This window comes from Mustela putorius, unplaced genomic scaffold (genome assembly GCF_011764305.1).
Source record: "Mustela putorius furo isolate JIRA1106 unplaced genomic scaffold, ASM1176430v1.1 tig00003870_pilon_pilon_pilon, whole genome shotgun sequence".
NCBI lineage: Eukaryota > Metazoa > Chordata > Mammalia > Carnivora > Mustelidae > Mustela > Mustela putorius.
The window spans coordinates 6,228,672-6,240,086 of NW_025422022.1; positions in this window are offsets into that span (position 1 = coordinate 6,228,672).

Genomic DNA, 11,415 nt, shown 5'->3' on the forward strand with positions numbered 1-11,415 from the left:
TGGGAACAGAATGTACCTATTATCTCAGAAAATCCCTTGCTGGGCTTGACGGTTATGGCAGAAAGGGACTCCCTCCTCCACAGCTGTATTCCAGGACATTCTGGACAAGAGAAGCTAGTTTGCTTTAGGTTAGAAAGGAGCTTTTGATAGGGGCTAGGAAATCTGAAGGAAATTCCCTTCAAAGGACTAGTGAAAGACAAGAAAATGGTACTGAGACCTAAGACCCAGCCTCTTCAGAGGAAACAGGGAACAGAAGTGATGTGAGAACATCAAGGCTACCTGTTCACTATTTCCTATGCTCCAGACGTTTTTCAGAACACTCCGAATGCTAATTGAACCCCTGCATAATCCTATTTCGCAGCTAAAATTATTTCCCTTTATTGATAAGGAAACTAAGGCACACAAAATTTAAGCAACTTATTTAAATTACACACCAGTAAATGGCATATTTTAGATTCAAACACAACCTGACTCCGGAAACTTGCTTTTAAACCCCTATACTATATTGCTCTGAGCCATTGAGTATAATCTTGGAGAGAACATTAATTCTCCCACTGTGCATGGGATGGTGACTCTAGTTATTTTATTTTATTTTTAAAGGATTGCATAACTCCAAATGTCTGGTGGGCTTGGGACTGTCCAAAGAGTATATAATCAGGTTATGCATAGATTTATCTATTTATTTGTAACTGTTAATTAACTGGTGCTCTCAACTATTCTATAAGCTCTGCTCCTGTCCTAAAATACAATCACTGTGAGCCAAACACAGAGACGTTCAATTAAATTATTATCTAGTCTTTAACATGGGTAAGGGCTGAAAGAAAATTTCATTATATGATTTCTGTTGTCTTATTAGGTGTCTCTCTCATCCCACCCCTGAAAAAGCAGCTTAGAGGAAAGTCAGGGATCCTAGAAGGTTAGTAAATTGTATAAGAATGAGTAACAGTTGGAATCAAAATCTCTGTGTATAACTGGGCTCTCCCGCCTATATTTGACTAATATTCACGATGCCAGTTGTCTCCTTGGTATATTTTTGGAAGTCCTTTATGCATCCCAAACCCGTAAGATATAAATGCCCACCAACACTTTATGCCTGTGCTCTTCAATATGCTTCTTTAACTCTCTTCTTTTTTTTTTTTTAAGTTTTTATTTATTTACTTGAGAGAGAGACAGTGAGAGAGAGCGTGAACGAGGAGAAGGTCAGAGAGAGAAGCAGACTCCCCATGGAGTTAGGAGTCTGATGCGGGACTTGATCCCGGGACTCCAGGATCATGACCTGAGCCGAAGGCAGTCGTCCAACCAACTGAGCCACCCAGGAGTCCCAACTCTCTTCTTTTTTAATTCAAGCACCACCCTCTATCTAATCACCCAAATGAAAACCTTGAACCCTACTAACGTTAACTACCTTCTGTCAACGTGTCATCCATCTTCATGTTCACCCTCACTGCTCTTATTCTGCACCTGGGTGACTGAACCAGGCTCTGAATGAGGCAGCATGACTTCAGGCTAGCCCTCTTCAAATCCAATCTCTGCTCTACATCACTGTACTCTTCTCCTATACCTACTGAAGGAAGAGAAACGGTCTGTCCACTTCCATACTGAATTATCTAGGGTCTGCCGTTGAAGACTCCAAGCAACTTACCATGGTATCTACAACTTTCCATATTCAGGCCCTTGCCATCTGTGCAGTCTTTGTCCTTCTTTTTGTTTTGTTTTGTTTTGTTTTATGTTCTAAGGCACCAAATTGCTTCCATTCCTCAAGCTCTACGCAGGTCCTTGCATCCACACCTAAGCCAGTCTCTTTGCTTGGCTGTGCTGTTCCTTCTCTTCTCCTGGTTAGCTTCTCAAGGGCTCCTTCATTCTGTTCCTACAGCACACTGCAAAGTCACCCTAACACCATATCATAAAGAATGTGTCTGAATTAATTTGTACCTGTGAAAGATGATAAACTTTTCAAATGCAGGGACCTTACCCTAGTCGCCTCTTCAGCCCCACAGTATAAATTAGTGTCTAGATTGTGGTAAATGCTCAAGAAGCTGTCATGAATCATTAACGTGAAATGATCACAAATGAGTCACTTCTCCTTCCACATCTCATCAGACTAAAAATTTAAAAATTACCATTACATATGGCAGATACTATCCTGCTTAAGGTTGTAAATAATATGTCATTTCCAAAACTCTCTTTGTGTAAGTTTATGTGTTTGAATGTTCAATTAATGAGGCATATTTGGCACTTTTATCCCATTTTGCTTATAATTTTAAGTTTTACAAATCACAATCTCCAACTCATGTGTGTTTATATTTATTCAGTGGTGTCAAACTCCTCCTTATATTTGGGTTTTTGTACAAATATATAGAAACTTTCAAATCAAATGATTGTAATGAAGAGATTAAATCAATATATTTAAAGATGCAAAACTGGTTAGCATTTGAGATTTTTAAAATTCAACATTATTCTTTTGAAAGCAGTATTAGTACCCTGTTGGACTCCTATGTCCATTAATACCATGATCTTGTAGAGTTTGGAATCACATTGATTTGGTTAAAATACAGAATCAGCCATTCATCATTAAGTTGATTTATGCAAGTTACAAACATAAGAAGACATAGCTTATCCTTATTTTTGAGCTGGAAATAGTAGAACCTCTTTTTCAAGATTATGCTAGGCATTAGAGGTGATTTCTATAAAGTGCATAGCATGGCCCCTAGTAGCTTTACTATAATATTGATAATAATGTTAGTGATGCCAGTGCTGGTGATGCTGCTGCTGCTGGTTGTGGTGGTGGTGGTGATGATGCTGGCAGTGGTGTTGGTGATGGTGGTGATGATATCAATGGTGGTGATGGTGGTGTTGATGTTGCTGGAGCCAGTGGTGGTGATGATGATGCTGATGGTGATGTGATGGTGGTGATGATGTCAGTGATGTTGATAGTGGTGATGATGTTGGTGGTGACGGTGGTGGTGATGATATTGGTGGAGGCAGTGGTGGTGATGATGATGTTGATGGTGATGGTGGTGATGATGTCAGTGATGGTGATAGTGGTGATGATGTTGGTGGTGGCGGTGGTGGTGATGATGCTGGTGATGGTGGTGATGATGTTTGTGGTGGTGATGATGCTGGCAGTGGCGGTGGCCTTTCTTATCTCTGGGCTTTTGCATATGGCTTTATCTCTGTTAAATGGAGCTCCCCCCTTCCATGAACGATCATTCCCTCCTCTACCTTCCTTCACCTAAATCCTACTCTTTAAACGTGTGGTTTCAGTCTGACATCATGTCCTCAGAAAAGCAGCCTCTGCCCCCCCAAAGGAATGAATTACCCCATCATAATCTCCCTTGGCATCCACCATGAACTTTTCTTTCACAAATGTAATCAATTTCTTAATTAGAAAATATTACCATAAACTCTCCTTCAGTGTGATTGTGGTCCACTGTGTTCACCTTATTTCTGTATCTGTACAACTTAGCATTGTGCCTGATCTAATTCTAGTCCCTCAATAAGTATCTGTTGTATGAATAACATGAAGACAGGGAATGACAAGGACTACCAGCTGAAATTATGGTGACAGGAAAACATGGATGCTTGAACATAATTCAGGGAGTTGAAACAAGTGACTGTTTCGTTTGCAGTTTAAAGAGCATCCCCAGAGGGAGAACCATGTTAAGTAAGATATGGACGTTTTGCTAGAATTTATATTAACAGAGTCTTTGGATACCTGGGTGGCTCAGTTGGTTAAGCATCTGATTCTTGATTTCGGTTCAAGTCATGATCTGAGTCCTAGGATGGACCTCTGGGTTGGGCTCCATGCATAGCAGGGAGTCTCCTTGAGGATTTTCTTCCTCTGCCCCTCCCCCAACTCCCCATGCACACGCTCTCTCTCTCTCTCTTTCTTTCTCTCTTTCTCTCAAATAGATAAATAAATCTTTTAAAAAAATAGTCTCAAATCAAATACATTACTAAAGGTATATTGTTAAGGGAGGGGAAAAAAAAAAAGAAATAGTGAAGAAATAAAGAAAAAGAATTAAAAAGAGCCTCTCCCGTGGTTCTTTTTTGGTTTTGGTCAGCTTCTGCAGGTGGGAGCACTCCCTAGCTAATGAGCGTGACTGAGTGACAGTGGGGCATTGCTGGGCACCTACGAATCCCTCGATGCTTTACTGTCTGAGGCCACAGTCGCTGTGCAGGACAAGAAAGGCCCATAAAGATGACATGTTTGCTTGGCGGCTCCCTGTTGGGGCTCCAGTGTATTACCTGGATCTAATTATCTCATCTCCAGCTGACAGAGGGGCTTCCAAGGAACCTTTCCATCACCGCTGCCTCAGCCCAGCTTCCAGGGGGCTGTCTATGAGCTTGATATATTTTTGGATCCCCTGCTCATTGGATGAACAAGCTGAAGCAAATCATGTATTGACCTCAAAGCATTTATAAACTGTAGAACATTATATTCTCATCAGAGCCATAGGGGCAGTAAACTATAGTTTCTCTGCTGTGAAACATGGTTTTGCTTATGCACTGTGTTACTGGGCTCGTACCTAAACAATAATACATCATTTGTGGCACATGTCGCCTTCTTTATTGAAAGGCAAAACAAAGAGTTGAGGACAAAAATCATTACTTCTTTAGCAATTTTTCACAAAATGCTTTTCTTTTGTACTTGACACACAGATGGGACATTGTACTGTGAGGGAAATGATGTATGGCGGCGTGACAAATTTCATTTCCTTTCTAAAACCGGAATCAGAAGGATGCACAGATTTGGAAAAGTTGTGTTTCTTTAAAAAATAATAATAAAATAAGCTTTAAAAAAGGAGGGGGGGGGGCTTTCGTAGGTCTCCCTGAGAAAGCATTTGTATGCGTTAATAGACTTGTCGAGTATTGATCAAAGTGCTTAAATGAAAATATTGGTAACAATTAACCAGCTCGTGCAAGAGCTTTTGTATCATCTTGGAAAGATCACCTAGGACTGAGGCTGGAATAAAGACACAGGCAAGGGAGGTCCAGAATCATTGCGCCCAGGAAAAGTTTTTATGCGTGAGCTTTCCGAGCAATAGAAGAAACAGGGCAGCTGCTTTCCATTCTTGCTGTTCCTTCTCTATTCTTCCTCCTCCCCCCACCCCCACTTCATTCTCAAATTTTTCTCAAAGCTTATCGACCTACCACGTGCTTCTACGTCCCTGGGGGTGCTTCTTTAAATACAAGGTTTCCAGCCCCACAGCTGTGCTCCTGAACTGGACCCTGTGGAGACAGGGAAGGGGGGATGTGCACACTTATGCTTCCAACAGACCTGTTTCTGCGCTTCCAAATCTCCTTGGGAAATCACCGTCCACCGTCCACACGTCTCATCTCAGACTGCTGTGAGAAGTACTCACGATGAGTATCTAGGATGCAAAGGACTAAACTTCCTCTTCTGATTTCTTTCCCCTCAGGGTCCCTTCCCTGCAGTGTCTTACAGTGTGACTTTTATTTTTTTATTTTTTTATTTTTTAACGATTTTATTTATTTATTTGACAGAGAGAAATCACAAGTAGATGGAGAGGCAGGCAGAGAGAGAGAGGGAAGCAGGCTCTCTGCTGAGCAGAGAGCCCAATGCGGGACTCGATCCCAGGACTCTGAGATCACGACCCGAGCCGAAGGCAGCGGCTTAACCCACTGAACCACCCAGGCGCCCCACAGTGTGACTTTTAAAAAGTATTCATAGCTATGATAATTTACAGTGTCCCTCTTCCTGATACCATGGCTCCATTTTAGCAGGATATTTTTGTTCCTCAACTCATCATTCTTCAAATTATGTTTGGCATTTTTTTTTCTTTTTTTGAGATTTTATTTATTTTAGAGAGAGAGAGAGAGAGATCTGTGCTCCAGTGGGGGGGAGGGGGCAGAGAGAGAAGCAGACTGCCCACTGAGCAGGGAGCTGTTGCTCCAGGAGCTCAATCCCAGGACTCTGAGATCATGACCTGAGTTAAAATCAACAGTAGGTTGCTTAACAGGCTGAGCCACTCAGGTGCCCCTATGTTAGGCATTTCTTAAAAAAATAAATAAATTAAAGGTTTGAACATGTTTAAGAAATGGTTAACTAAGGTTGAACTTAGCGAAATATCTTGGCCACAGATATTGTTTGGGCCTTTAATATAGGAACATAGGCTGGGAATCTTCAAATGGGGGTTTCTTTAATGTACTTGATAGGAAACTTCTTTGTCATGAAGAATTTCGTAAAATTTGTATTTTGAAGAAGAAACTGGAAAATGCTGCCTAACTCAGTAAGAACATTAAAGGGGAAATGGGAATCCTGGAAGGATGGTAGCAGATGAGCTGTGGCATTAGGGATGTTTGATGGCTCTTAAATGTTATCGTCTATGTGACTTTATTACACTCATGGGGCATTCTGTATTTATGGAGGAAAATAGTCTGATAACTGGGGAATGAGGAATACATGCTTCTTAGTCCATTTGGGCACTATAACAAAGGTATTATACACTGGGTGGCTTATAAGCAGCAGACATTTATTTCTTACAGTTCCAGAGACTGGAAGGTCCAGGATGAAGTCACTGGGAGATTTGATGTCTGGTAAGGATATAATTTCTGGTTCATGAATGGCTCTTTTCTGACTGTGTCCTCACAGGGCAGAAGGGGTGGGGGAGCTCTCCGAGGTCCCTTTTATAAGGGCACTAATCCCATTCGTGAAAGCTCCACCTTCATGACCTAATCACCTCCCAAAGACAGCCCCTGCCCCCCACCCCGCCACCGCTTCCGCCAAATATCATCATATTGGGGATTAGGTTTCTATGTATGAGTTTGGGAGAGACAAAAATATTTGGTCTCTAGCAACACGTTTGAGAATTTAATATTTACACCAAATGGATTCACACTATCAGAAAATATTTTCTGGGCAATATTGTATTTGTTTAAAAAAGAGTGCCATATATCTAAATAACATGTCTATAATATTTAAGCTCCTATTATTCTCTTGTTATCCTTCAAACATTTTATCATTCAGATTATGAAAAAGACAACCACCTTTTTTAAATACCATTATAAACACTGGTGGCTTTGAATGTATGTACCTTGTGTCTAGGACGCTCATGCCAGTTGGGGTCAGCAATGATCTCAGTAGTTCCTAACCATCTTGAGGTCATCACGGACTCTTGTGGGATTTGTCACAGCAAGGGGACCTCTTCTCCTTAACCTTTACAAATTCAGATGCAAGTAAAATTTCCCACTGTAGTTTCTAGAGTTCTAGGAATCCTCTGAAGGAAATTCCAAGTGCCGTAAAGGCATCTTTATGAAGGGTCCTTTCTGCAGTAATGTTCTGTGATTCTCTAACTTGCCAAAGTTTATGTGCCTCCGCGCAGATATCTTTCTTTTTTCTTTCTTTTGTGCAGTTTCTGGCCACAGCAGCGCTGAATCTGTATCTATAAAAGTTCAGTTACAACAACTGGTTAAAACTTCAAGAAGACTCTATAAGTCTTTATATTAGAAAATACAGCACTATCTTTCCACTTATCAAAAGTTGTTATTTGCCATTTCTTCTGGGTAGTTCGGGTTCATAGTTAGGGACTGACTCATGGTGATCATAAACAGTGAAAACGTTTTGCAACAATTGACATAGAGAATTTATTTTTTTGAACAGTCAAAAGCGCATGGAATCAGCTATCCACATCAAGAAACATAAGTCATTGTTCTACTTGGGATGCAACGCAATAAAATTGTAAATCTTTCATCAAATGCATGAAATGACAAACTGCTATAACCACATACAGTCATCTGTGCACCATTCCCCCTAACTTTTTTTTTTTTTCAGTACATTTTATTTATTTATTTATTTTTTTAGAGCAGTTTTGGGTTCACAGAAATTTTTGGAAGAAAATACAGAGTTCCCACATTCTCCTGGTCCAGCTTCTCTCACTATCAAAAGCCCACACCAGGGATGCCTGGGGGGCTCAGTGGGCTAACCCACTGCCTTCGGCTCAGGTCATGGTTTCAGGGTCCTGGGATCAAGCCCCAAATTGGGCTCTCTGCTCAACGGGAAGCCTGCTTCCCCTCTCTCTCTGCCTGTCTGTCTACTTGTGATCTCTCTCTCTCGCTCACTCGCTCTCTCTCTCTCCCATATAAATAAATAAAATCTTAAAAAAAAATCCCACACCAGAGTGTTGCATTTACTGTAATCAGTGAACCTCCACTGACACATCATAAACACCCAAAGTCCATAGTTTACATTAGCATTCACTCTTGGTGTCATCTATTGTATGGGTTTTGATAAGTGTATAAGGACATACATCCATCATTATAGTGTCCCACGGTATAGTTGCACTGCTCTAAGGATCTTCTATTTACCCCTCCCTTTCCACAACCCCTGGCCACCACTGATCTTTTTTGCCTTTTCCCAAATGTCATATAGTTGGAATTAGACAATACGTGGCCTCTTTGGACTGTTTTCTTCATTTAGTAAGGAACATTCAAGTATCCTCCGTGTCCTTTCATTTCCTTTTGGTGCTGAAAATATCCCTTTGTTTCGATATACCACCATTTATTTATCCGTTCACTTGCTGAAGGATGTCTTGGTTGCCTCCATGTTTTGAGAATATGGATAAAGCTGCTGTAAGCATTTGTGTGTACATTTTTGTGTGGACATAAGTTTTCAACACATTTGGTGTAAATTCCAGACAGCATGACTGTTTTATTATATGGTAAGAGTGTGTTCAGTTTTGCAAGAATCTGCCAAATTGTCTTCCAAAGTACACCGTACTATGTTATGTTCTCTCCAGTAATGATTGAGAGTTTCCTGACCAGCATGTGGTTTTGTCAGTGTTTTGGATTTGGTCATTCTAATAGATGGGTAATGATATCTCATGGGCATTTTAATGTGTAACTCCCTAATCCCATATGACATTGAACATCTTTTCATGTAACTGTTTGCCATCTGCTTATCTTCCTTGGTGAGATGACTTTGCAGGACTTTTGCTCATTTTTAATCAGTTTTTTTTTTTTTTTTTTTTTTTTTTTTTTTAAGATTTTATTTATTTACTTGACAGAGAGAGATCACAAGTAGACAGAAAGGCAGGCAGAGAGAGAGAGAGGGAAGCAGGCTCCCTGCTGAGCAGAGAGCCCGATGCGGGCCTCGATCCCAGGACCCTGAGATCATGACCTGAGCCGAAGGCAGTGGCTTAACCCACTGAGCCACCCAGGCACCCTTAATCAGTTTTTTAAATTGTTCTCTTACTGTTGAGTTTTAAAAGTTCTTTATGTTTTTTGGATAATTATCTTTTCTCTGATATAACTTTGCTTATTTTCTTCCAGTCTGCAGCTAGTCTTCTCATTCTCTTGATCCTCCAACATGTGAGTCATGCCATGCTAATGACAATGGAACATTCGTAGTGGGGTTTTGCAGTTCTTGATAGAGTTTGAGGGACAGGGAAGGTTATGCTTTATTTTTGTCATTTCAATTTCATTTTGAAAGGAAAGATTCATTTTTTCAATGAATGAAAACCAAAAATACAGGGATTATAATTATTTCCAAAGTGATCCAGAAAAAAAAAAAAAAGTAAACTAAGATCTTAAATATCTTGAAGAATATATCCAAAATAAATTAAAGAGATAATAGTTCTTCCTTTTAAAAGACTATATTTCGGGCGCCTGGGTGGCTCAGTGGGTTAAAGCCTCTGCCTTCAGCTTGGGTCGTGATCCCAGGGTCCTGGGATCGAGCCCCATGTCGGGCTCTCTGCTCAGTGGGGAGCCTGCTTCCCTTCCTCTCTCTGTCTGCCTCTCTGTCTACTTGTGATCTCTGTCTGTCAAATAAATAAATAAAATATTTAAAAAAAAAAAAGACTATATTTCTTCCTTGAAGAAAAGAAAAGAAGTGTGTGTGTGTGTGTGTGTGTGTGTGTGTGTAAACACATCTATATATATAGTCTGCAAGGTCTTTTGAAATATGGCTTTGCTCTGCATAACTCCAAAGCTATAACTTTTGGATCCTACCTTGAAATGTGAGAGCATGTTCCCAATATACTATTTACCACAGTTTATTGCTTTGGGATGAATATTACATAAAACCTTTCCCTCTCTTCATTTTAAATAAAATATCTGCAGTATAGATAAGGAAAATGAAAAGCATTATGATGGAATCTTGTGGCTTGTAATTTTTTTTTAATACTCCAAGTAGAAAACCGAAAGAATAAAATTATTAAACTAAGATTCATCCTAATTGGTCATTTTGGTATTGATTCTGCCTTAACTATTTGAAATAAGCTATCTTCTAACCAACAAATCTTAAAATAAAGGGTGTGGTTTCATAGCACACAAAAGAGATGAGAGTTAATGTTCTGCTCTTTTCTGATCTGAGCTTAGAAGAACATTTCAAAATATGTGGCATATGGATTAGTGTCAGGCATGGTCAGTGTATCGATCACATAGGCACTTTGCTATGGCTCTGGCAAGGTTTCTGGTTCCAAGTGTGCAAAATTTGCCTTCCACCTCCATTTATTTTGGTGTCATGCACCACTGAGGTCAGGTATCTTGCTTCATCTACTCATCAAAGCTTTCAAGCCTATATCAGCTCAAGTAGGAATGCATTGTTTTCTTGGCTCAGTCACTTGGAAATGCCTCTAGCCCCTGAAAGGTCAGCTGTGCCAAATATAGCCTTTCTGTAATCCTTGCATGAAGGTGTGTATAAAATCATTGGAGATTTTCTCTTTTATTCCCCTCTCTTTCAAGTTTCTAATTTACTTTTATCTTTGTCACATTTATTCCAGATTCATTGTTTCCAAATGTTGCTTTTGGAATGCCATCATTGATTAGAATAGAAAAAATACCTGTCTTGAGAGTATATTTAAAGGAGAATCTAAAAAATGCATTTAGCATTATTTTTGCCATAAACAGGTTTTATTTATAAAGTAAATGAAAATTTCATGGGCCTTGGCCAGAAACACATGCCATTTGCACAAGTAGAAAGCATCTTTTCTTCTTCTTCTTCTCTGTTTTTTTAAATATTAAAATGTGAACATTTTTTGTCTTATTCATTGCCCAGATACTGAGATGCCTATGGTTCAGTTAAGATAAAATGCATACTTATTGTTCTTTTATATATCAGTTAATAAAAAATTAAAGCCATTAAGATTGTAGCATCTAGACAAGAGAGTATGATATTTTTTTAATGTCACACTCAAAACCACATCTCTTTTAATCAACATCTGTTCTCTGTTAAGCTGCCTATAAAATCTGGTGCCCTGTTGACAGTGGAAGATGAAAACAAACAAACAGGAAAACTACAAAAGGCATGATATTAACATCAAAGCAGGAAACCCCTGTTCTCTTTCTTTGGCATCTGAAAAACGTTTTTATTTTGACCCTAAACAATTGGATTTTCTCCCCACCGATCTTGGATCTTGATTTTGGAGCTGTGGATTAAGAAGACTTGTGTGTGTG